Raw genomic sequence first — 23,901 nt, forward strand, 5'->3', positions numbered from 1 at the left:
TCCTGGCCCAGCAGATAGGGTGGACAGGTCTACCCCGCCAGCACGGTTAGGGAGGCAAGGTCTACTCAAGCATCAGCGGTTGGGATGCCTGGTCTACCCCGCCTGTGCGTTTAGGTAGGTCAGGTCTACCCCACCGGCGCCGGTCGGGAGGTCTTGTCTAGCCCGCCGACACGGTTAGGGAGACCTGATGTATACTGCCCTTGCCGGTAGGGAGGCCAGGTCTACCCCACCCAACAGCCTAGGGAGGCCAGGTCTACCCTGCCCACATGCTTATGGAGGCCTGGCCTACCAGGTCTGCGCAGGTACAGAGGCCAGGTCTACCCCACCATCGCAGTTAGGGAGGCCAGGTCTACTGCACCGGCACCGCAGGGAGGCCAGGTCTACCCCAACGGTGCAGGAAGGGAGGGCAGGTTAACAAGGCCCACGCAGTTCGGGAGGCCTGGTCTACCCCACGTGCGCCATTCGGGAGGCCACATCTATCCCACCTGTGCGGTTATGGAGGCCAGGTCTACCCCACTGGCACCAGTCAGGAGGCCTGGTCTACCCTGCCTGGGAAGGTAGAGAGGCCAGGTCTACCCCACTGGCACCGGTTCGGAGACCAGTTTTAACCTGCCTGTGTATTAGCGAGGCTGGGCCTACCCTGCCCGCTCAAGTACGGAGGCCAGGTCTACCCCAACCGCGTGATTACGGAGGCCAGGTGTACCCCACCCACATGGTTAGGGAGGCCTGGTCTCTCCGGCCTGCACCGGTAGGGAGGCCAGGTATACCCCACCGGCTCGCATCTGGATGGCAGGTCTACCCCACTTGCTCGGCTAGGGAGGCCTGGTCTACCCCATCTGCGCGGTTAGGGAGGCCTGGTCATCCATATCTGTGCAGGTAGGCAGGCCATGTCTACCCCGTTGTCGTGGTTTAACCCCAGCCAGCAACTAAGCACCATGCAGCCGCTCACTCACTCCCCCCTCCATCCAGTGGGATGCGGGAGAAAATCAGGAAAAGAAGTAAAACTCCTGGGTTGAGATAAGAACGGTTTAATAGAACAGAAAAGAAGAAACTAATAATGATAATGATAACACTAATAAAATGACAACAGTAGTAATAAAAGGATTGGAATGTACAAATGATGCACAGGGCAATTGCTCACCACCCGCCAACCGACACCCAGCCAGTCCCCGAGTGGCGAATCCCTGCCCCCCACTTCCCAGTTCCTAAACTAGATGGGACGTCACATGGTATGGAATACGCTGTTGGCCAGTTTGGGTCAGGTGCCCTGGCTGGGCATGAGAAGCTGAAAAATCCTTGACTATAGTCTAAACACTACTGAGCAACAACTGAAAACATCAGTGTTATCAACATTCTTCACATACTGAACTCAAAACATAGCACTGTACCAGCTACTAGGAAGGCAGTTAACTCTATCCCAGCTGAAACCAGGACAGTATCCACCCCTTATTCTATACCATTGACGTCATGCTCAGTTCCCATACCTTTAGTTACATTCTGATCAATCATCACCACCTTTCCATCCCTTTGAGACATATGAACAATGATAGATAGATATAGATATATATATATATAAAAAAGTATACACACACAGAAATATCAGTTCTTTAGTTCATGGGTTATGTTCATAAAATGTTTGCTGAGGTCATTTAGTTTCTGACTCTGGGCTCCATCTGTCATACCAGTCTGTCTGGGCAGGAGGGATGGTGCAAAGTCCTCTCAGTCGGTAGAGCAGAATTGGGCTTCAGTGCGGTGTGATGAGCAGATGACATTTGACGCAGCAGGAGGATGGTGTGCACCGTTGGATTGTTGCATGCTGGAGTCAGTTCTGGTTCCACCTCTACTGCGCTTTGCTCAGTTTTATCACAGTTCTTTCTTGCTTGATCCAAGCGATTCTTACTATAGTACTATGGATATAGCATATAACAATTATAGTAATGATAACATACAGTAGCAGGGTTATATAGCAACTAATATGATACAGTTTAATTCTGGCTATTTTCACCTAAAATCAAATCCCCTTGAGGCACACATCGGACTTCTCCATCTTTTCGCATCACCCACCAAGTGCACCCAGGCCCTTGAGCAAAAGCAATCCCACGAATGGGTTTACCTTTGCCTGAGGCAGGAGTAACCCAGACTGTTTTCCCTAACATGTTTTTCATGTGCACTACAGGGACTTTATCCCCTTCTACAGTATGTAAAAATTCTGATTGGGCAGGGCCACTCCGATTGGCAGATCCTCTGGTGTTGACTAACCAGGTGGCTTTTGTTAAATGTGTATCCCAATGTTTGAACATTCCGCCCCCCATTGCTTTCAATGTAGTCTTTAACAGTCCATTGTATCGCTCAATTTTCCCAGAGGCTGGTGCATGATAGGGGATATGATACACCCACTCAATGCCATGCTCTTTGGCCCAGGTGTCTATGAGGTTGTTTCGGAAATGAGTCCCGTTGTCTGACTCAATTCTTTCTGGGGTGCCATGTCGCCACAAGACCTGCTTCTCAAGGCGACACTAGGATAGTGTTCCAGGCAGTGGCATGGGGTACAGAGTATGTTTCCAGCCATCCGGGGGTTGCTTCCACCATTGTAAGCACATAGCGCTTGCCTTGGCGACTTTGTGGGAGTGTGATACAGTCAATCTGCCAGGCTTCCCCAAATTTATATTTCAGCCATCGCCCTCCATACCACAGGGGCTTTAACCGCTTGGCTTGCTTAATTGCAGCACATGTTTCACATTCATGGATAACCTGCGCGATAGTGTCCATGGTCAGGTCCACCCCTCGATCTCAAGCCCATCTATATGTTGCATCTCTTCCCTGATGGCCTGAAGTATCATGGGCCCACCGAGCCATAAATAGCTCACCCTTATGTTGCCAGTCCAGGTCCACCTGAGCCACTTCAATCTTGGCAGCCTGATCCACCTGTTCGTTGTTTCGATGTTCTTCAGTGGCCCGACCCTTGGGTACCTGAGCATCTACATGATGTACTTTTACAACCAGATTCTCTAGCCGGGACGCAATATCTTGCCACAGTGTGGCAGCCCGAATGGGTTTACCTCTGCGCTGCCAGTTGCTCTGCTTCCATTGCTGTAACCACCCCCACAGGGCATTTGCCACCATCCATGAGTCAGTATAGAGATAGAGCACTGGCCACTTTTCTCTTTCAGCAATATCTAACGCTAGCTGGATGGCTTTCACCTCTGCAAACTGACTCGATTCACCCTCTCCTTCAGCAGTTTCTGCAACTTGTCGTGTAGGACTCCATACAGTAGCTTTCCACCTTCGATGCTTTCCCACAATGCGACAGGATCCGTCAGTGAACAGGGCATATTGCCTCTCATTCTCTGGCAGTTTATTATACAGCGGGGCTTCTTCAGCACGTGCCACCTCCTCCTCTGGCGACATTCCAAAATCTTTGCCTTCTGGCCAGTCCGTGATTACTTCTAAAATTCCTGGGCGACTGGGGTTTCCTATGTGAGCCCGTTGTGTGATCAGTGCGATCCACTTACTCCACGTGGCGTCAGTCGCGTGATGTGTAGAGGAGACCCTCCCTTTGAACATCCAGCCCAGCACTGGTAGTCGGCGTGCTAAGAGGAGCTGTGTCTCAGTACCAACCACTTCTGAGGCAGCTCGAACTCCTTCATACGCTGCCAATATCTCTTTTTCAGTTGGAGTATAGCGAGCCTCGGATCCTCAATATCCTCGACTCCAAAACCCCAGGGGTCGGCCTCGGGTCTCTCCAGGTGCTTTCTGCCAGAGGCTCCAGGTAGGGCCATTCTCCCCAGCTGCAGTACAGATCACATTTTTAACATCTTGTCCTGTCTGGACTGGTCCAAGGGCTACGGCATGAACAATCTCCCGTTTAATTTGTTCAAAGGCTTGTTGTTCTTCAGGGCCCCATTTAAAATCATTCTTCTTCCGGGTCGCTTGATAGAGAGGGCTTACAATCAAACTGTAATTTGGAATATGCATTCTCCAAAACCCCACGACACCTAAGAAGGCCTGTGTGTCCTTTTTATTAGTCGGTGAGGACATAGCTGCTATTTTATTAATCACATCCATTGGGATCTGACGACGTCCATCTTGCCATTTTATTCCCCAAAACTGGATCTCCTGTGCAGGTCCCTTGACCTTACTTTCTTTTATGGCAAAACCGGCTTTCAGAAGGATTTGGATTATTTTCTTCCCTTTCTCAAAGACTTCTTCTGCTGTGTTGCCCCATACGATAATGTCATCAATGTATTGCAGGTGTTCCGGAGCTTCACCTTTTTCCAGCGCAGTCTGGATTAGTCCATGGCAAATGGTGGGGCTGTGTTTCCACCCCTGGGGCAATCGATTCCAAGTGTACTGGACACCCCTCCAAGTAAAGGCAAATTGTGGACGACACTCTGCTGCTAGAGGGATTGAGAAAAACGCATTAGCAATGTCAATTGTAGCATACCACTTGGCTGCCTTTGACTCTAGCTCGTATTGAAGTTCTAGCATATCTGGAACGGCAGCACTCAGCGGTGGTGTAACTTCATTCAGGCCGCGATAGTCAACTGTTAGTCTCCACTCCCCATTAGACTTCCGCACTGGCCATATGGGACTATTAAAGGGTAAGCGAGTTTTGCTGATCACTCTTTGGCTCTCCAGTTGGCGAATCAACTTGTGGATGGGAATCAGAGAGTCTCGGTTGGTGCGATATTGCCGCCGGTACACCGCCGTGGTAGCAATTGGCACTTGTTGTTCTTTTACCTTGAGCAACCCCACAATCGAAGGGTCTTGAGAGAGACCAGGCAGGGTAGACAGCTGTTCAGTGCCCTCCGTCTCCAAGGCAGCTATGCCGAAAGCCCATCAATACCCCTTCGGGTCCTTAAAATACCCCCTCCTGAGATAGTCTATGCCAAGGATACATAGAGCCTCTGGACCAGTCACAATGGGGTGTTTCTGCCATTCATTTCCAGTTAGGCTTACTTCAGCTTCCAATACAGTTAACTCTTGGGATCCCCCTGTCACACCAGAAATACAAATGGGTTCTGCCCCTCTAGACCTTGATGGCATTAGAATGCACTGTGCGCCGGTGCCTGCTAGAGCCTTATACTCTTGTGGGTCTGACGTGCCAGGCCATCGAATCCACACAGTCCAATTTACCCGGTTATCCCTTTCCTCCACCTGGGTGGAGGCAGGGCCCTTCTAATTCTGGTTAGAGTATCCAGTACTTACTTCTCGTAAAATTGGCTCAGAATTCCCTTCAAGAGGATCAGAAATAAGATCAGCCCTTCTACTCTGTTTGGAAACTGGAGCGGCATTTTTCCTGGCAGAATCCCCTTTTGTGGTGTTTTTTCCTCACAACTCACATACCCGTGCATTTAGGACTGAGGTAGTTTTTCCATCCTGTTTTCTCATGTCCTCTCCATGATCACATAGGTATAACCATAGGGCATCTCGTGGTGTGTACCTTCTATATTCTCTCTCTTGGGCAGAGGAACGCTCACTCCTAATAGCTGAGACATTCATCCTTACAAGTGGAGAGTAGGACATATCCTCTTTGATTTGTTGGACATCCTGGGACAGCTTCTCCACAGCCAAAATGCAGGCTCGTAGGGAGGAGGAGAGATTTTCTTTGTATTGCTGGAGTTGGCGAGCCACTTCATCCACTGTCGGTGCCTCTTCGTCTTTCTAGGTCATTATTGCCGGTGAGTTGGCATAGGACGATGGTGTGCTCCATACAAAACTTCTGCCACATGGGTCGTGTGCATTGGACTTCCTCTGGATCTTTGGGTAATTGTGCGTTGTCTGGGTCATGATGAATCATCTCTAGCATGGCTAATTCCCTCAGATATTGGATACCTCTTTCCATGGAGGTCCACTTGCTTGATTGACATATAACATCTTCCTTAAAGGGGTACCTTTCTGAGGAGATTGAAGTAGACGGACACCTGTAATCTTGAAAGCAGACAACAGACAACCCTTTATTGCTAAAACACACACATACTTATAGTCACATATTCTGCAAAGTCACTGTACATGCACACAAGCATAAAATATGATTGGTTATATCAACACTGTACACGCGCATAAACATAAGATATAATCAGTTATACTAACTCTGTACACGCACATAAACAGAGGACATAATTGGTTATATCAACTAAAACACGTGAAACTTGTCTCAGTCTAATTTGTCAAGATAAACTGCCAAATTGAGGTTCTTTGTGCCAAGTTCCAAAATCTTTTTGCATATCCCGCAGCTCGCTCAAGGATAGGGATCAGGTGATCACCTCTGGTTCTGCCTCTTCCTCCTGTTCCCGTGATGACCCTGCCTCATCTCCCTCCTTCCCTAAGTGAACTGATTTTTTTGTATATTTCTTCTTCTGTATGGGGGCAACTGACACTGGTGCAGGTTGGTCTGCTGGTTCAGTTGCAGTATTGCTCGCCGGGTTTTGGATAACTGCAGTGTCTGTTGCCTGGGTTTGGGTAGCTGCAGTGCTTGTCGCCAGGGCTGGAGGGACCACAGTGCCCGTCACCACGGTCTGGGTGGCCGCAATGCTCATTGCCGGGACTGGAGGGGCCGAAGTTTGGGTGACCACAGTGCTCATCATTTTGTTGTTAGGTCCAGAGACCTTCTCTTCCCCTTGAGGGTACTGAGTGGTGTGAAACAGGGCTCCATAGGCATGGGCCTCGCCCCAGCACATTGTAGCAATTTGTATCTCTCTAGAGTTGCCATGGGGACAGCAAACCTTTTCCAAATATTTTACTAGTTCTTCTGGATTCTGCACTTGTTCGGGGGTGAATTTCCAAAACACTGGAGGTGCCCACTTTTCTAGGTACTTGCCCATACTACCCCACACACCCTGCCACTCATAATTATCCAGCTTTGGGGCAGATCTCTGGGTGGTCTTCATAAAGAGTTGTTTAACCTCAAACAAGAGCTGAACCACATTCAGCAGCATGCTAATTCCTAGCAGTAGGGCTAGGACCGTGCTGGTCTCAACATCCCAAGGGTATTCAAATTTTTCAAAATTCTCAAACACCATTGTAACTGGATTGAAAGAGAAAGGAGAGGGGAAGAAAGGTACCCCACCCATAGATTGGCTTTCCAAGGAGGAAAGGTAAATGGTGTAATTATTAATAGTTTCCCACAGATGGCTCCCGCAGTATAAAGGTGACCATGCTGAGTGCAAATACCGGCTTAATCCCACAACCGATGACTTTATCATACCATAAACCCATGTTATACAATACATCAAAGTGAAAACCTTAATCCACCTCCCATGGATGATAAGCAGCAGCAAAGGGACTACATACAGCAAGCGAGGTGATACGTAACAGAAGTTTAAAAACCAGAGCAACAACTCTAAGAACAAATAAATCAACATAGTGACCAGCAACTATTAGACCAATATAATGAATACTTGTAATAAATTTGTTTTAACGAGCTCTGGTCAGGTTTGTTGTTATCTCAACCCTTCGTGCCCCACGTTGGGTGCCAAAAAGGACTGTCGTGGTTTAACCCCAGCCAGCAACTAACTGTACCCCAGCTGAAACCAGGACACCGTCATACCCACATGTTCTCATGCAGCCCTGTGATTGGCTGCCTGCCTGCTTTGAACAAGGAAGTGCTCAGATATCAAAATATATACCTGTACTACAATATACACATTTTTGGTTTCATATACATATATATCAGTGAGTGTACAAATACGTATAAATATTTTTTATGTATTTATGAATAGATACTGTATTTTAAATATATATACCCCTCTATACACATATATATATGTATACGTTTAGATGTATATGTATTGTTATATATAAAAAACATGTAAAAATCCGGAGAAATTAAATATTTATAGCCCTTATAACATAGGTATAAAATGGATAAAACCTTTAATAAGAGCTAATGGAATGAACAATTAAGAGTTTAAATGTGAACAGAAAGAAAAGTACAAGGGTGGGTCGAGGTCCCCCACTTTACCAGGCTGCAGAAGAAGTCCAGACATGTCTGGGTTGGGGGGAACTTCAAGAGGGTGGGGAGGACACAGACAAGGTGGAACATGCCTGAGGGCTATGGCCCCCTCCTAGGCAGTCACCAAGGAGCCCTCAGTGCAAATCCTGTTAACATACCAAGAAGCGTCCAATCCTGTGAACTGGCCTAGGAGGCCCCCACATCCCAGCCCAGCCCAACAGGATGGCCATGCAGGGTTACTGGGGCAGACCCAGAGCTTTCCTCGGTGCTGCAAGACACAGGCAATGCCATCTGCAAACATAGAAAAGCAGGACAAAATGCCAACTTCAGAAGAATACGTGCTTGGGGGCTATACGGAAAAGCCCCAAAGAGGATCTCAAAAGAGACCATGTGGACGAGAGGAACTAGCCAGTGAGCCCATGAACTGCAAAGTGGCTTTCGAGGTTCCAAGCAGAGAGGGAGGGTGGTAGTGGGGAACTCCCTTTCCCCATGGGGTTGTGGGGAATCTCACAGCTACCTGTAAGACCACTGTGGGGTGCAGACTGGTGCTATACACATTTCCTTGTCCTTAGGTTGATAACCTGATTAAATGTTTCAAACAGCTCTGGCTGACTGAGAGAGGGGAGAGGTCAGGAGTGTGGTGGCACTTGTGCAGGTCCACCTGAGCCACACCAGCCAAATCCAGTATGCTGTGTGTGTGTCGTGTCAAAGGATGAGGAAGGGGGTGGTGATGGTGGATGTAAATGTATTGAATCCTGTAGGACCTGAGCAGGATGTAAACGGGAGGGAACAAGGTGTGAAGATTGTACTGGGTCTGGCTGGGATGGCGTTAATTTTCTTATTAGCAGCCCCTATGGTGCCTAGGTTTGCCTTGGTGCTCAAAAGAGTGTTGGCTGATAACACACTGACATTGTAGCTACTGCTCAGCAGCACTTGCACAGCATCAAGGCCTTCTCTGTTTCTCACTCTGCCCCGACAGCGAGGAGGCTGGGGGTGGCAAGAGGCTGGGAGGGGACAAAGTCAGGACAGCTGACCCCAACAGACCAAGGTGATATTCCCCACCATGTGACATCATAGTCAGCAATAGAACTAGGGGAGTGCTGGGCGTTCTTCAAAGTAGAAGAAGTAATCCACTTATTAAACTGTCTTTATCTCAACCATTGAGATTTTTTTTCTCACTTTTGTCCTTCCATTTTCCTCCGCCATCCCACCTGTGGGGAGTGAGCAAGGGACTGGGTGGGGGCTGCCACATGGGGTCACCCCACCAGACAAGCACATAGAAAATAGGTTGGTATGGGCTTGTGAGGTCACTGGTGCCTGAGTAGATCATAGGGCGGGAGCTGGCACGTGGCTTGTGTAAGTGGTTGTGAGATTACTGATACCTGAGTAGCTGATAGGCCAAGAGTAGGGGCATGGCTTATGTCAGAGCTTGCGAAGTCACTTGTGCCTTTGCATCTCACAGGCAAGCAGATAGCAAGTAGGTGGATATTTGGTGGCCAGCTCACTGGTGCCTGAGTAGCTGATAGGCAAGAGGGAGACACATGGCTTGAGTATGTACTTGTGTTGTCACTCTGGGCTGAAGAGCTGATAGGCCAGGACGAGGTTCACGGCCCTTAGAGGTTCTTGTAAGGTCACTGGAGGCAGACTACTGCAACAGCAGGTACCTGGCAAATGGGTGTACACGTACGTGTGAGGCCACTGGTGCCTGAGTAGCTGATAGAGCAGGAGCAGGCATCTGGCATTGTACTGGTTTTGGCTGCGATAGAAATACCTTTTTATTTAGTGAAATAGTGAGCAAGCGACTGTTTGGAACTTAGCTGCCAGTCGGGGTTAAACCGCGACAGGTATGTGTAGGTTGTTTTGAGGTCACTGGTGCCTGAGTAACTGATAGAGCAGGAGCTGGCCCATGGCTTGTGTCTGTGCTCATGAGGTCACTCCTGCCTGAGTAGCTCGTAGGCCTGGAGTAGGCCAATGGCACATGTAGATGCTTCTAATGTCACTGCTGCCTGAGTAGCTGATAGGGCAGGAGCAGGCCCCTAGTTTGTGTCGGTGTTTTTGAGGTCATTGGTGTTTGAATAGCCAATAGGCCAGGAGCAGGCCCATGTCAGATACATACACTATGACGTCACCTGTGGCTGAGTAGCAGATAGGCTAGGAGTAGGCGCATGGCTGTGTATGGATGAACTTGTGATGTCACTGGTGCCTGGAGAGCTGATAGGCCAGGACCTGGCACAGAGCTTGGGCAGGTGCTTCTGGTGTCACCAAAATAATATTCAGACCACGACCAAACACGGCTTTATGGAAGACCCATCGTTAGCAGAAGTCCATCCACCGCGCACACACGTGTGGCACTGTACCTCAGGCACACGCAGTGGTGGCAGTAGGAGGGGTGTGTGGTCACTGTCAGTATAAATCATGAGCACGCAGCGGTGGCCATGGGAGGATGGCAGTGTTCACGTCACCGATGGCACCCCATGGCTGCGGGGCTCAGTGCAGAGCGGCCGTGTGCTGTCACAAGGGCATCAGAGGGGATGGGATCCGCCTGGCCCTGTCACTGCGAGGCCGAAGGAGCAGCACCTGCAGCCCTGGCTGGAGCAGTCGGGGTAGGGGTGGCTTGGAGGCACCACAGGGATGTGCCTGGGCACGGCGCCAGGAGGAAACCACAGACTTCCTCCGGAGCGTGGGGAGCGCTGTGAGGTCACGTGGGCTGTGGTTTGTGCACCTGCAGGCTGCAGCTCCCGAGCCACCCGCGGGGAATAACGGCCCCTCGGTGACATGCCGAGAGTCAGGGACACATTTGAGCCTCTGGGCTGCATGTCTGCTGCTGGGCAGGGACATGTCCCCGCTCCGTCTCCGGCTTCTGCGAGGGACCCACCATGGGGCTCTCCGGGGAGGGACGAACGAGCCGGCACTCGTGGAATGGAGCTCTTCCCCTGGCCAAGGCCCTTTCCCAGCTGCTGCTCCCAGCAGAGCGGCGTCTGAAGCAGGGGCAGGGGCTGTTTCCTTCCCTTCCTGACACAGCCCCCGGTGCAGTCTCAGCCCTGTGATTCCCATGGCACAGGGGTGGCTGGACACTCGCACCTGGGGCTCTTGGATGTGCCTGGTGCAGGAGATGCTCAGTGCTCCTAGTCCACACGGCACAGTTCAGGGGGTGAAAAACCTGTTCCCCCCCCACAACTGGCCCTGTCTTGTGACGGCCCACCACCCCAGTGACGTGATGCCTGTAGTGGAGCCATCTCTCATATATGGTTATGAATGGCGCTGGAGAATTTCATTGGAGGGCTGGGCTGTGTCGGAGGGGAGATGGCTCCCGATAATGTCTAAAAAGGTGCTGCTGCTTTGATTGGCTCCTCCTGTAGTTGGGCTGGCATCTGCAGATATATATTGCCCTCCCGTCGTCATTGTCCCCATGAGTTCCCGGGAGCCGTGACAGGGAGTGGGGTGCAGCAGGGCTGCGCCATCAGGGCAGGAGGCTCAGGATGTGGACAGAGGGACTGGTGTTCCCACAGGTGCTGTGGCTGCTCCTCTGGGTACAGCTGTGCAAGGGTAAGTGCTGACTCCCTTGTCCCACAGCCCAGGGCCAGCAGGTACCAGTGTGGTCATTGGGATTTTTCTGGGAATGAGGTTTCTTTGCAGGTGCTACTGAGATGAGGGGCAGAAGGTGCTCAGGTCCATGGACCCTTGCCTTTCCCTGTGCCCATAAGGGTTGGCAAGAATAGCTCCTTTTCCAGTGTTCAGGGCAGCCTGTGCCTGGCTGGATTCATAGACATCCTGTCCTGGGGTACCCCTTTGGGATCCCCTGTTCCCCAGCACTGTACCTCTGGAGCTGGTGGTGGCCTAGCTGGTGATGGCAGCACCTAGTGATGCCCAAGGCACTGCCAAGCTCTAGGGTACCTCGGAGGGTTTGTGTGCTGCTCACTGCCCCCTTGGTCCAGGGGCCCCCAGACCCCATGAGAGAGGTTTGGACCCCACAGACAGAAGGGGACCGGGGCATCTACAGTAGAGAGACATCCTTCCTGGGACTGGGCTGACACCAGGGGTGAGGAGGGGACACGGGTTGGGGGATCCTCAGAATCATCTCAGTGCTCCCTGAGAATGTGAAAAGCCCTGGGGGTGGGGGTGGGTTTGGATGGTGCTGGGGCAGGTGCAGGGTGGTGCTGGAAGCTGCAGGCCTGGGTACAAGGAGCTGTTGAGGGGGTGCCAGGCTGGGGAGTAGAGGGTGCCCAGTGAAGCGCTGGGCAGTGCGTGGGTGGGTGTGGGTGGGGGGCAGGTGGCTGTTGGGGTGGGAAGAGCTGCCTTGTGCAGTGGGATGGCGAGTGATGCAGCTGGGCTGGAACTGGGCATCCACAGCCTTGTGCAGCCCGTGGGGATAGAAGGGACCCCTCCACTGATCTGGGGAGAGCCTGGAGGAGAGAGGGAGAGAGGGCTCCTACCCCAGTACCTGTGATTTGGCCCAGGTAGGGGGTTCCCCCAGATCTACACTGCTGGGGCTTGGCACTGTTGTAACTGGTCCTGTGTCAGTGTTTGAAGGTGCTGTGGAGGTGAGGCTGGCGAATGGCGGCAGTCGCTGTGCTGGGAGAGTGGAGGTGAAACACAATGGCAAGTGGGGGACGGTGTGTGGTGACTGCTGGAGCATGAACGATGCAGCAGTGGTTTGTAAGCAGCTGGGCTGTGGGTCTGCTGTTGGAGCTCTTCAGTATGGATACTTTGGGGCAGGATCTGGCCCCATTTGGATGGATAATGTTGGCTGTAAAGGCACCGAGTCGACCCTGTCTGACTGCAGACACAGAGGATGGGGTGAACATAACTGTGACCACAGTGAGGATGCTGGAGTGATCTGTTCAGGTAAGGGGACAGCCTGCTGCCTACCTGTGGGTCTGGGATGGGGGAAGGTTCCTTGGCTGTGCCCTCAGGGAGCAACAAGTGGACACAAGAGCAGGGCCTGGCGATACTGGTCTAACTGCCAAGCTGGGACTGTCATTGCTGATGTCCCCAGTCCGTGGGGAAGGCCCAGAGGGATCCTACCCCAGGGTGATCTGACCTTGCCAGAGTGTCTCAGTCACCCTCAGTCAGTGTTTTGGGCTGCAGATGAATCCTCCATCCCTTTCCCAGGGTGTCCATTGGGCTTCACCGATCTCCACCCATTCTGCCAGTTTGGAGCCAGCAATGCTGAGGGTCCCTGTGCTGGAAACACCTGGGGGCACTTGCTCAGCACTCCACACACACCTTGGAGGAATGGCATGAGATGGCTGATCCTCCTGGGTCATTCCCCTTTGTAGACATGGTTACCTCACCTGAATCAAGTGGTCTTTTCAGAGAGGATGAGTTCTGGGCCCTGGGGAATGGAGCAGGGTGGCCACAAAGCCCTTTCCTGCCTGTGCCCAGGGCTCGGCTCTGTGGACCAGCATTTGCGAGGGTTAGGGGCTTGGCAGCTGCTTGACTCTGGCTGTTTCCTCCTGCACCACCACATGCACAGGCTGGTACTGAGATGTCCCTGGGGCTATGAATAGTCCTGTGGGGACATGACCCTGTGCAGGCAGTGCTGACCCACTGCCCAAGCCCTCCTGCCTGCCCATGGTTCCCCACACTGCCCCATGACACAGGGTCTTTGGCAGCAGTTACTGACCCTCCTCTGTGCCTGCTGTTCTCTGAGAGCTGGCATGGGCCCAGTGGGAGTCTCCTGCCCCTCTGTCCGGCCATCCATCTGGGTTGTGGACACCTCCAGGCAGAGCACTGTGTCCCTGGCTGAGGACACCCTCCCCCCGAGCAGACGTCAAAGGGATCTTCACAGGCACCAGGCATAATAGCAGCTGCACCGTTTCTCTGCTCTGTGACATCTTCCACCTAAAAGGAACCTTCCAACACCCCAGGAACAGCCCTGGGATCAGAGGGTGCTTCTGGTTGCATCCGGGTGATGGTCCTGCCTGGCCCCAAGCTCTGCAGGGGCTGAGCAGGCTGCAGCAGTCATTATCATCTGGGCCAGTTCTCCTGGATCCAAACTCTCACACTATGGCAGTGCTGGGGAGACCATGCCAGGCAACACAGGGAGCCTTGTGTGGGAGCAGTTTGTCTGAGCAGTACCTGTGGCTGTGAGTCTGTGACAGACACGCAGCCTCAAGTGCTCTGATGGTGTAGAGGTGGGGTGTGTGGCGGTCTGGATGTGCCTGTGTCACCAACACCCCCCCAACAACTTCCTCGGGAATGTGCAATGCGCAGTTTGGTCATGGCTTGCTTGAGGATGATGCAGGACATGGGCATTTAACTGCCAGAGGGCTCTGGGAACTCCCAGTTTTTATGTTTTTTTTCCAGGATTTGTCCGGCTGGTGGAAGGGAAGAGCCGCTGCTCAGGACGAGTGGAGATCCATGACGGGGACCAGTGGAAAACTGTCTGTGATTCACACTTTGGTCCCAAAGCTGCTGATGTGGTCTGCAGGGAGTTGCAGTGTGGCATGGCCCTGCCTGTCGCTGGGCCAGCTCACTTTGGAGAAGGGGTCAGTCCCATCTGGGATGGAGAGCTGCAGTGTGTGGGGAATGAATCCCGCCTCACCTCCTGCCGCAGAGGGTCCCCCAGGGACCAGCCCTGCACCCACGCGAACAGCGCTGTTGTCACCTGCACACGTAAGGACTTAGGGAGGTGTTGAACACCAGGGCTGTGCCAGGGGTTGGGGAAGAGAGCAAGGACTGTGCTGGGCAGGTGTGAGGACAGGAGGGATGATGGCATTGTCTGCAGCACGAATATAGTGCAGAAGGAGAAGAAAGGCATGCTGTCCCTCTGGCCTCTCCGCCAGCTACTGAGGATACACGAGTACCAATCCACCCTCTCTCCTCCTCCTCTGTCCCCAGCATACACAGGATTCAGGCTGGTGAACGGCAGCACAGCGTGTGCAGGGAGGGTAGGGGTCCAGGTGTCGGGGACCTGGGGGAGCCTCTGTGCCTCCCGCTGGGATCTCTTGGATGCCCACGTTCTCTGTCGTCAACTCAACTGTGGGTTTGCTGAGTCCATTCCTGGAGGAGAGCATTTTGGGAGAGAGACTGGCCCCATCTGGAGAGACTCATTCCACTGTGACGGGACAGAAGCCCATCTGGGACAGTGCCCAGTGATCACCCTGGGAGCCTCACCATGCTCCCACGGGAACAACGCTGTTGTCGTTTGCTCAGGTGAGTGATGGAAAAATGCTGCATTAACTCCATTTGCCCTTTGTGTGTGATGTGGCCACACAAACCAGGGGTCCCACGACAGTACCAGGATGAATTTCTCCCTGGAGAAACCCTGGCTTCCCCAGGAGCCATCTGGAGGGCTTTGCCTGCTTAGAGTGACTGTTCTACTCTGGGAGAGCTGAGGGCTGAATGGAGGCAGGCATCTGCCCCCATGGCAGTGGCTTACTCCCCAGCACCACCACCAGGCCTGGGCTCCTCCATTCTCCTACTGTGGGACAAGCCCATGACAGGGCTGCAGGGCTGTGCTCCATCTCTCTGGCTGCAGACAACTGCAGACAACAATCCCATCTCCAGAGAGAGCTCTGCAGAGCCTCATCCCACCACCCAGGCAGCAGGTGCCTGGGTGCCCCCAACAGCATCAGACCTGGGTGTGAGCTGCAGAGAGGGCCTGGGTCTTGCCCTCACTTCTCATTAGCAAAAAGCTCAATCTTGTCGTGTTTGGTCAGAAAATCCCCCCTTGCCCTGCTCCCTGAAGGGAGCTGTGGCATCTCTGCTCTCCCCAGGCTCAGCCGGCTTTGCATCCCTGCAGCTGGTGGGTGGAGGGAGCCGGTGTGATGGACGAGTGGAGATCTTCCAGAACGGGACATGGGGCAGAGTCCTGGACGACCAGTGGGACGTGCAGGAGGCCAGCGTGGTGTGCCGGCAGCTGCGGTGCGGAGAGGCAGGGACAGCTTACAACCCCCCGAAGCCTGAGCGAGGGACGGGTCCCGTGGGGTTGCGAGGGGTCCGGTGCGCAGGGCACGAGGCCAACCTGGCCCTCTGCAACACCTCCCTGCCTGAGAGTGCACCGGCGGCAGGGGTTGCGGAGGACGTGGGAGTCATTTGCTGGGGTGAGTGGTGCTGCACAGGCCCCCCAGGTGATGGGGTGGGTGGGCAGCCAGCCCCTGACAGCAACTGGGGTTTCTGCCCACTACAGGGAGCCGGAGGGTCCGGCTGGTGAACGGGGCCGGGCGCTGTGCTGGGAGAGTGGAGGTCTACTACCAGGGCATCTGGGGGACTGTCTGTGATGATGGCTGGGACCTGTCTGATGCCGCCGTTGTTTGCCGCCAGCTGGGCTGTGGAGGGGCAGTGGAGGCAGCCGGCTCCGCTCAGTTTGGGGCAGGCTCCGGGCAGATCTGGCTGGATGGCGTGAACTGCTCTGGGGCTGAAGCTGCTCTCTGGGACTGCCCTGCCAGTCCCTGGGGGCAGCACGACTGCGGGCACAAAGAGGATGCGGGAGTCATCTGCTCAGGTCTGTGGCGGGAGCTGTAGTGGGAACCTGGTTCCTGGGGAGGCCAGGACACAAGGAGAGACGGGCATGGCCAAGGCTGTCCCTGGCTGCCTCTGAGCTCCTGCCCGAGCATGTCCTGTGGACACCCATGCACGGGTACCCTCAGTCCCACTGCAAGTACCTGGGGAGCTCAGTCGTCCCCAAGGGTTAGCAGGAAGGGCAGGGGTGTCTGTCCATCAGAGACTTCTCTCTGCCCTTGGGTGCAAGGGGGACGTGCTGGCCCTCGCGCTGCCCGGATAAGGGCCTGGGGGGTGCAGAGGTGTCCTGGCTCCCACAGCCCCAGACCAGCCTGTTCCCCCTTGGTGCCTTTCCTCCCAGAGTTCGTGGCGCTGAGACTGGAGAACAGTGATGGCTGCTCCGGGCGCCTGCAGGTTTTCTACAATGGGACATGGGGCAGCATTTGCTCCAACTCGATGACTCTCAACACGGTGTCTCTGGCATGCAAGGAGCTGGGCTGTGGGGATGGAGGATCCCTGGAAACACAGCTCTCTTATGGAAGGGTGTCTGGCCCTACGTGGCTGGATTACGTGCAGTGTGGGGAGAAAACCAGCTCCTTCTGGCAGTGCCACTCTGCTCCCTGGAACCCACGGTCATGTGAAGACCCACAAGAGGAGACCCACATCACCTGTAATGGTAACTCTGAGCCACCTGGGCACCCCAGTGCCACCCCAGCTCCTGTTCCCTGCTGGGTATGGCCAAATGCAGAGGAAGAACTTGGAGGGGCTTTTCCTTCTCATGTCAGTCCCTTCTACTGCTGGTGGCAGAAAAGCGATCACAGCCACACACGTCCAGCAGCATTTGCCACCCAGGCTGCCAGCAGCGCCTGGGGGAGGCAGAGGCATCTCCAGGTGAGGTCTCAGAAAAGACCAGACAGGGTTCAGGAGAGCCTCCCCTCCACAGACAGGCTCCTGCTGCTTTGTTAAACAGGGACCTTTTGGGGCTGAGCAGTTGGGGTCCCCCCACAGCCCTGTGCGTGTCCCCTCAATGACCAGGGTTCAGTTGCTGCGGTGATCGAGATGGCAGAGGGAGGCAGAAGCAGAGCTCAGCCCTGCTCTCTTCTGCACGATCTCCCGAACCAGCCCTTTCACCACAGTGTTTCCTTCGTCAGGGAGACGCCCAGAAATGCCCTCGATCCCGCTGGCCCCGTGCCCCAACTCCACGAGCTGCACAGGTAGGGAGCTGCTCGTCTGTGGATGCTTCTTGTCTGGCAGGGCTCTGCCTGCTGTCTCCGTGCCATGGGAGGTCTTTGCCTTCTCCAGACAGGGAGAAGATTCGTGCCGTGGGAGGTGAGGACAGGTGCTCGGGCAGAGTGGAGGTCTGGCACCGTGGCTCTTGGGGGACGGTGTGCGACGACTCCTGGGACATGCAGGATGCCGAGGTGGCGTGCAGGCAGCTGGGCTGTGGCCCCGCAGTGTCTGCCCTGCATGAGGCTGCATTTGGGATGGGGACGGGCCCCATCTGGCTGGAGCAGGTGGAGTGCCGTGGGACAGAGCTGTCTCTGCAGGACTGCTGGGCCCGGCCTGGGGATGGCGGTGCTTGCCGGCACAAGGAAGATGCTGGTGTGAACTGCTCAGGTGAGTGGCAGGGCTGGGACCCCTTGCTCAGGGGGAAGGCCTTTTGCCCCCTTGGTCCTGGCATGGCCCGTAACCTCCCAAGAGGAAGAACATTTCTGCGGAGTGCAGGAGCCTGGTGTCAAGTGGGGAGCAGCCTCGGTGGAACTGGACGTCTTCTGGCCATTGCCTGTGGGGCCCTGCAGCCCCAGGGTTATCCCCTGGGCTGCCTGTGCCATCCTGCCTGCCACCCACAGCAGAGGCACTGAGCCCTATCCCGCCCTCTCTTTCTAGCACCACAGGAGAGGCAATTTGGGTGGGATGTGTCAGGGACATCCACAGACACACACACGGTGTGTTGGGGGGGAGGCTCCCCGCTCCCCGCACACCCACCCTCTCAGCCCAGCTCTCCTTTTCCTCCTCTGCAGCTACACCCACGACAGCAGCAGTCCCAGCCCGAGCAGGTAACTTGCCTTGCCCCTGGGGCTGGGTATCCCCAGGGCTAGACTGTGACCCACAGCCAGGTGGAAGGGGGCTCCTTGCTGAGGTGTGAAACTCCCAGGAGAAGGCACTGGTCTGGTGGTGAGGGGGGTAGGGAAGGTTATAATTTACTCATCAGGGTAGAAGCTTCTCCGTTGCTCATCCCTGGGGCCCTCCACCCCCTGCTGCCTTGTGTGATGGGGGTCAGGAATGGTGCTTTTTCCCACCTCACCCAGGCCTGGTGCTGGCCGTTCCATATTCTTGCCCACACAGATTCCCCCCGGGGCCGTCTGAGTGGCAGCGGGAGAGTCTCAGTGCCCATCATTATCTGCATCATCCTGGGGGCCCTTCTCTGCCTGCTCCTGGCCCTCCTGGCTGGGCAAGCACTAAGCACCAGGGCTGGGCGCAGAGGTTGGTCTTTCCACAGCGGTCCCAGGGGGAAATACCTCCTGGAAGGGCTGCGGGGTGTCAGTGAGGGGCACAGGCAGAGCTGGAGGGTGAGACTGTGTGCTGCCACCTGTCCCATGCACCACCCCATTGAGTGCTTGGCTGTGGGGCACCAGCAGCAAGGGGTGGAGAGAGCCCAGAGGCGGGGGGAGGTAGCGATGGGGCAAGGAAAGAAATGGAAGAGCGGGGCTGGGGGAAATGTGAGCAGAAGGGAGATGGCCAAGGCTGACAATGCTCTGGGTACTGCTGGGGGGGGACTCTGGGACAAGGGAGATGATGGGAGGAGTGCAGGGCAGAAGGGTCCATCCCCGTGGTGTCAGGCCTCCAGGCTGTCCCCTCTGCCCAGCCCTGCCCACCCCCTGAATACTCTAGACCCATGGGGCAGATAGGGGAAAGCTCCAAGTGGAAGAAACATGGGAGCTGCTCCAGGGTCAGACAAGGGGTGCATGACCCTGGGGCCAGAGGGGCATGAGCGCTGTCTCCGATGGGATGATGTGAGGGTGACGCTGCCCCAGATAATCTCCACGGTGACGTTGCCCTCACTGGGGATGTGGCATCTGTGCCTGGACAGTGCAGTGGGGCTGTGCCATCGGGCCAGTCCTGGGCTGGCCCAAGAAACAGGTTTGGGGCAGCGCAGTGTGATCCCATTGCCCCTCTGCCTGTCCCTCTGCCAGCCCTACCTCTGTCCCCAGGCTCCAGGAGTGCTCAGGAGCCCTTCCCTGAGGCCCTGTATGAGGAGATGGGTTACAGCCCAGCGTGGGAGAAGCAGGCGAGGTTTGGTCGCTCAGGTGGGTGTGGGTCCTCCCTGGAGGCACATCTGCAGGACCCTTTCCCCTGGCCCCAACCCCGGGCTGATTCCTTGAAGTCCCCCAGCCCACGGCCCCCCTAGGGCCACGTGGTCTGTGGGAAGACCATCCAGGTCCTGGGCCTGGAATGGGAGCTTTCTCCCAAACAAACAGCTTTGCCTGTCCCAGCTGGACAGCCCCTCTCTTCCTGCCCCTGCACCCCAAGGACACCCATGGAGTGAGGGAAGGGGCTGTCCTAGGGCAGCTCTGGGAGCACCTTTGAGACAGGGTTTGCCCCAGGGAGGCAGGGTGATTTCCCAGCCCTCCTCCCCACGCAGCCCCAGCTCTGTGGGTCCCCCTTCCCCAGCAGCACTGACCACGATGCAGGTCAGTGGCGCTCACTTCATAATAGCCACCGTGCATCTCTGCAGGCTCCTATTCAGAGGAGTCCCTGACCCAGCTGCAGCCCTACCCTGGGGTCAGCGAGGAGGAGGATGGTCTGGGATCAGCACCAGGTAACAGAGGCAAGAAGGAGTTGATCTCCCTGAAGACCTGTGATGGGCAGAGGTGTCTCTCAGTGTCACCGCTGGAGATGGGGAGGACATGGGGGTCTCCTGTGGTGCTGCCAATACCCGTGTCTCAGCCCTGTGTCCCTGCGCATCTTCGCTCTGCTCTGCAGGATGTATCTTCTCACTGTCACCAGCTCCCCTCTCTTTTCAGATGTTCTTGTCCCACCTGGAGGTGACCCAGCAGATGGTTATGATGATGCCAGGGAGGTTTCTGATCCCGTGGAGGATGTTGCCCCTGGGCAGGGAGAGAGGGAAATGCCCAGGGAGCCAGAGGAGGGAGCAGAGCCCAGGGATGCACCCGGAGGTGAGAGGGAAATTTAGCACTGCTGGTTCCTGGGGTGCCAACCCTGGGGCCACCCAAGTCACTGCTGTCCTGAGACCCCAGCCTCCTGGGAAGGGGGAACCTGTCCCAGGCGTTTTCCTTGGAGGGACTAGGGGTAGGAGAAGGAGCTGAATGTGGTGAGGAGCAGGGAGGAAGATGCTGTACAGACCCCATGGGCCGAACTGCATTGTCCTGCCTTGCTGCTTGCAGGGGCCAGCCTGCGCTCCTGGACAAGTGCTGGGGTGCCTGGAGCTGAAGGAGACACGTGGCCCCTGTCCCTGGGGAGCATGGGCTATGATGATGCTGAAGAGGTGTCTCTGGCACATCCCCCTGAGGACACAATGGCTGTGACACCGGAGCTCTGTGCACAACAGTCCCAGAGCCCCAGGCCATGAGAGCCCATCCCTGCTGTGCAGCTGCCTGCAGCCAGGAGGGAGAAGAGGTCTGTGGAGCTGGGAGAGCCGTGAGCACCTGGGAACCATGTTGCTTGTCTCATGGGCAACAGAAACCGCCTGGAGTTTCCCCTATTTTTATTCCTGGTTTTATGCTGTGCATCATCTTTGTTCCTAATTAAAGTCTCCGGGGGCTTTGACCTGGAGCTGGTGCTTTCCTGCCCAAGTGTCAGGGCATCTTCCTGAGGCTGATGAGGAGGAGCAGAGAACAAAGTCATGGAGGTGGGGAAACAGGCATGTCTCAGGGACAGCAGGCTTGGGGTCAGGCTGTGGAGCAGCGAGAGCCCATGGTCCCTGGGGAATAATCCTGCTGACAGAGACATTTCCATCCTGCTGACCACAGGCAGTTTCTAGTCCAAATGGCTCTCTGATAGGTCCCGTGATGCACCCCAGTGCGAGCACCCATTTCCTCGCCCTAGGGTTTCCCAGCTGCTCTTTGCCTCAGGCAGGGCCTGGGCCATGCTGGTCCCACAGTGCAGAGGCCATGACAGAGCTGCCATGTCAGGGTAAGCCCTGAGGTGGCCGCAGTGCCCTGAAAACCCCAGCCAGCCCCAGGGGGGAAGATGGCCCAGAGATTACCTCCCACCATGGTTAGGAGGCAGCTCTGCTCCCCACTGCCCCAGCACAGCGTGTAGAGCCGCTTTCCGGGACACACGGGGCTGGGATTCCCTCTCCTCATGCTCTGCCAGGACCCCAGTCTCCATGGGCTGCTCCTGCTGCCTTGGGCCCTCGCAGACCCTGAGCACTCTTGTCAAGGCACTGAGCTGCCTTCTTTCTGAGCAGAGGCTGTAAGGCCCTACGGCAGCCCTTGAACCCCCTGCTGCCTCACCAGGGATGTCAGTTTGGATTTGTGTCAGGGCAGTACTTGTGTGCGGGTACAAGAGGGATGGGAGCAGGGGGGATGGGGGCACCTTTCCCTCAGCACTGTTGGAGGGCTGGGAGGATGGAGAAAGTATCCCCAAGAGATGTGTGCTGCAGCCAGAAGCCATGGTCCAGCCTCTGGCCTGGAGAAGGGCTCATCTGGGAGGATGCTCACATGGGCACCTTTCCATGGCCGAGGAGATTTTGTGTCCCTCCCCTAAAAGAGGCGCTGCTGGGAGCTGAGCCAGGGTTCCTCTCCCTTGGCTGTGGTCTTCACCTGCCCCAGTGCCCATGGGCAGAGAAACCTCTTATGCAGGAACCAGGCGGGGAGAAGGGTTTGACACCTGGGCAGGACCTGGTGCCCAAACTTCCCTCCCTGCTCCCACTGGTGGGTCTCCACACCCCTCTGGCACTTCCCCAAAAGGCTCCTCTGCTGCGGGTTGGAAGGTGCATTGGCTGTCTGTGGCAGGGTTCCCTCTGGGGAGTTGGTGGAGCTCAGTACTGCTGCAAGCAGCAGGATCTGGCCCGAGGGGAGAAGAGGTGGCTGTCACCAACATCCTCTCCCACTTCAGCATTGCCCCATTCCCTGCTGGGAGCTCCTCCATCCCTGGGGTGATCCTGGGGGAATCTGGGAGAAGCCCAGGCACACACATCCCTCTGCCCCATACCCCAGAGCCTTCCTGCTGGCAGACCCCATGGGAGAGCAGCGTTCCCAAGGTGAGACCCCCACGGTCATGGGTGACATACATGGGCACTGCAAGCACAGCCTCCAACCCCTGGAAAACTCCGATGGGGGCAAGCTCCAGCCCTGCATCTCAGAGAAGTAAGGTATAAAAGTGAAGTAAAGAAGGGGGGAGTGTTATCTTCCGAACACAGGATGGTGGGGGCTATGGACAGTATGGACGCTGACGTGCAGACTCAAGGAGCTCCAAGTGGGGACTGGGGAGAGGAACCCAGCGCCTGTCCTGTGCCACCTCGCTGCCAGCTCTGCCCTCCCACAGGGGTAAGATTTCTCCCTTACTCTGGCACCTGGCAGGCATTTTCCTCTTCCTCCTTGGGAAGATGGGCCACAGGCCTGTGTGTGCTTGAGGGGGCAGCACGCCTGAGCAGGAAGAGCCTGTTTTGTGGCATTTGGGGACGTGAACAGTCTGGGCCTGCAGGCTGGGTCCATTCTCTGCAGCAAAGCAAGATTGTCACTGTAGCCCAGATCTGTGGTTGTTCCTGCGGCTCCCGAGGACCTGCCTGAGGGGGGTCACAGTGAGACCCCATGTCTCAGCACTGCAGCCCCCATGCTGGGCAGAGCTTGGCTGTTTAAAGCCCATAGGAGAGCAGCCTTATTTCTCTGAGTTTCGGCTCACCAGGGTGCTGGGCACCCTGCAGTGAAATTCCACGTCTCATGCCCCATTTTGTTTGTGGGTGTTATTGCCAGGGAGCAGCCGAGGCACCATCTCCTGGCCCTCCCTGCCTGTGCATGGCTGTGGACAGACCTGTGACTCCATGATCCTACCAGCACAGTAGTTATGGAGTATTGTCGGAGTCACCAAACATCCCAGGAACGAGAGGTGGGCACCAGCCCCACCAGTCCCACCTCTGCAGGGCTGTGCCTGACCTCAGCAGATCCAGGTTCCCTGAGCTGAGGCTCTGCTCAAGCCAGTGGCAATGGTGGAAGGATGGTGGAGGGAAAACTCCAGCTGGGAGTCCCACAGCCCTGCCCATGCTCATCCAGCCCAGACACCCTTACCTGCTGGTACAGAATGCTTCCCATGTGGTATGGGATCTCCACCTGGAGTGGAGACAGGAGAATCTCAGACCCTTAGCCCTGGAAAGCCACCAGGGCAGTGTGGCTCTGGTCCCAAAGGACACCTGGGCTGGGCCAGCACCCTCACACCACATCTCCCAGTGCAGCCAGAAAGGATTCTTTAGCGTGCTGCTGCTGTCTATGCCCTCCCTGAGGTCTCCTCACAGGCACACTCTGCTGCCAAGCATTGTCCCT

At 55.5% G+C, this 23,901-nt stretch overlaps 1 pseudogene; it reads left to right on the plus strand.

Annotated features, from left to right (window-relative positions):
- The first annotated feature begins 12,083 nt into the window (after positions 1–12,083).
- LOC138683129 (antigen WC1.1-like) lies at positions 12,084–21,062 on the plus strand (annotated as a pseudogene).
- The last annotated feature ends 2,839 nt before the right edge of the window (positions 21,063–23,901 follow it).

The sequence above is a fragment of the Haliaeetus albicilla genome, chromosome 31, assembly GCF_947461875.1.
Source record: "Haliaeetus albicilla chromosome 31, bHalAlb1.1, whole genome shotgun sequence".
NCBI classification, from domain to species: domain Eukaryota; kingdom Metazoa; phylum Chordata; class Aves; order Accipitriformes; family Accipitridae; genus Haliaeetus; species Haliaeetus albicilla.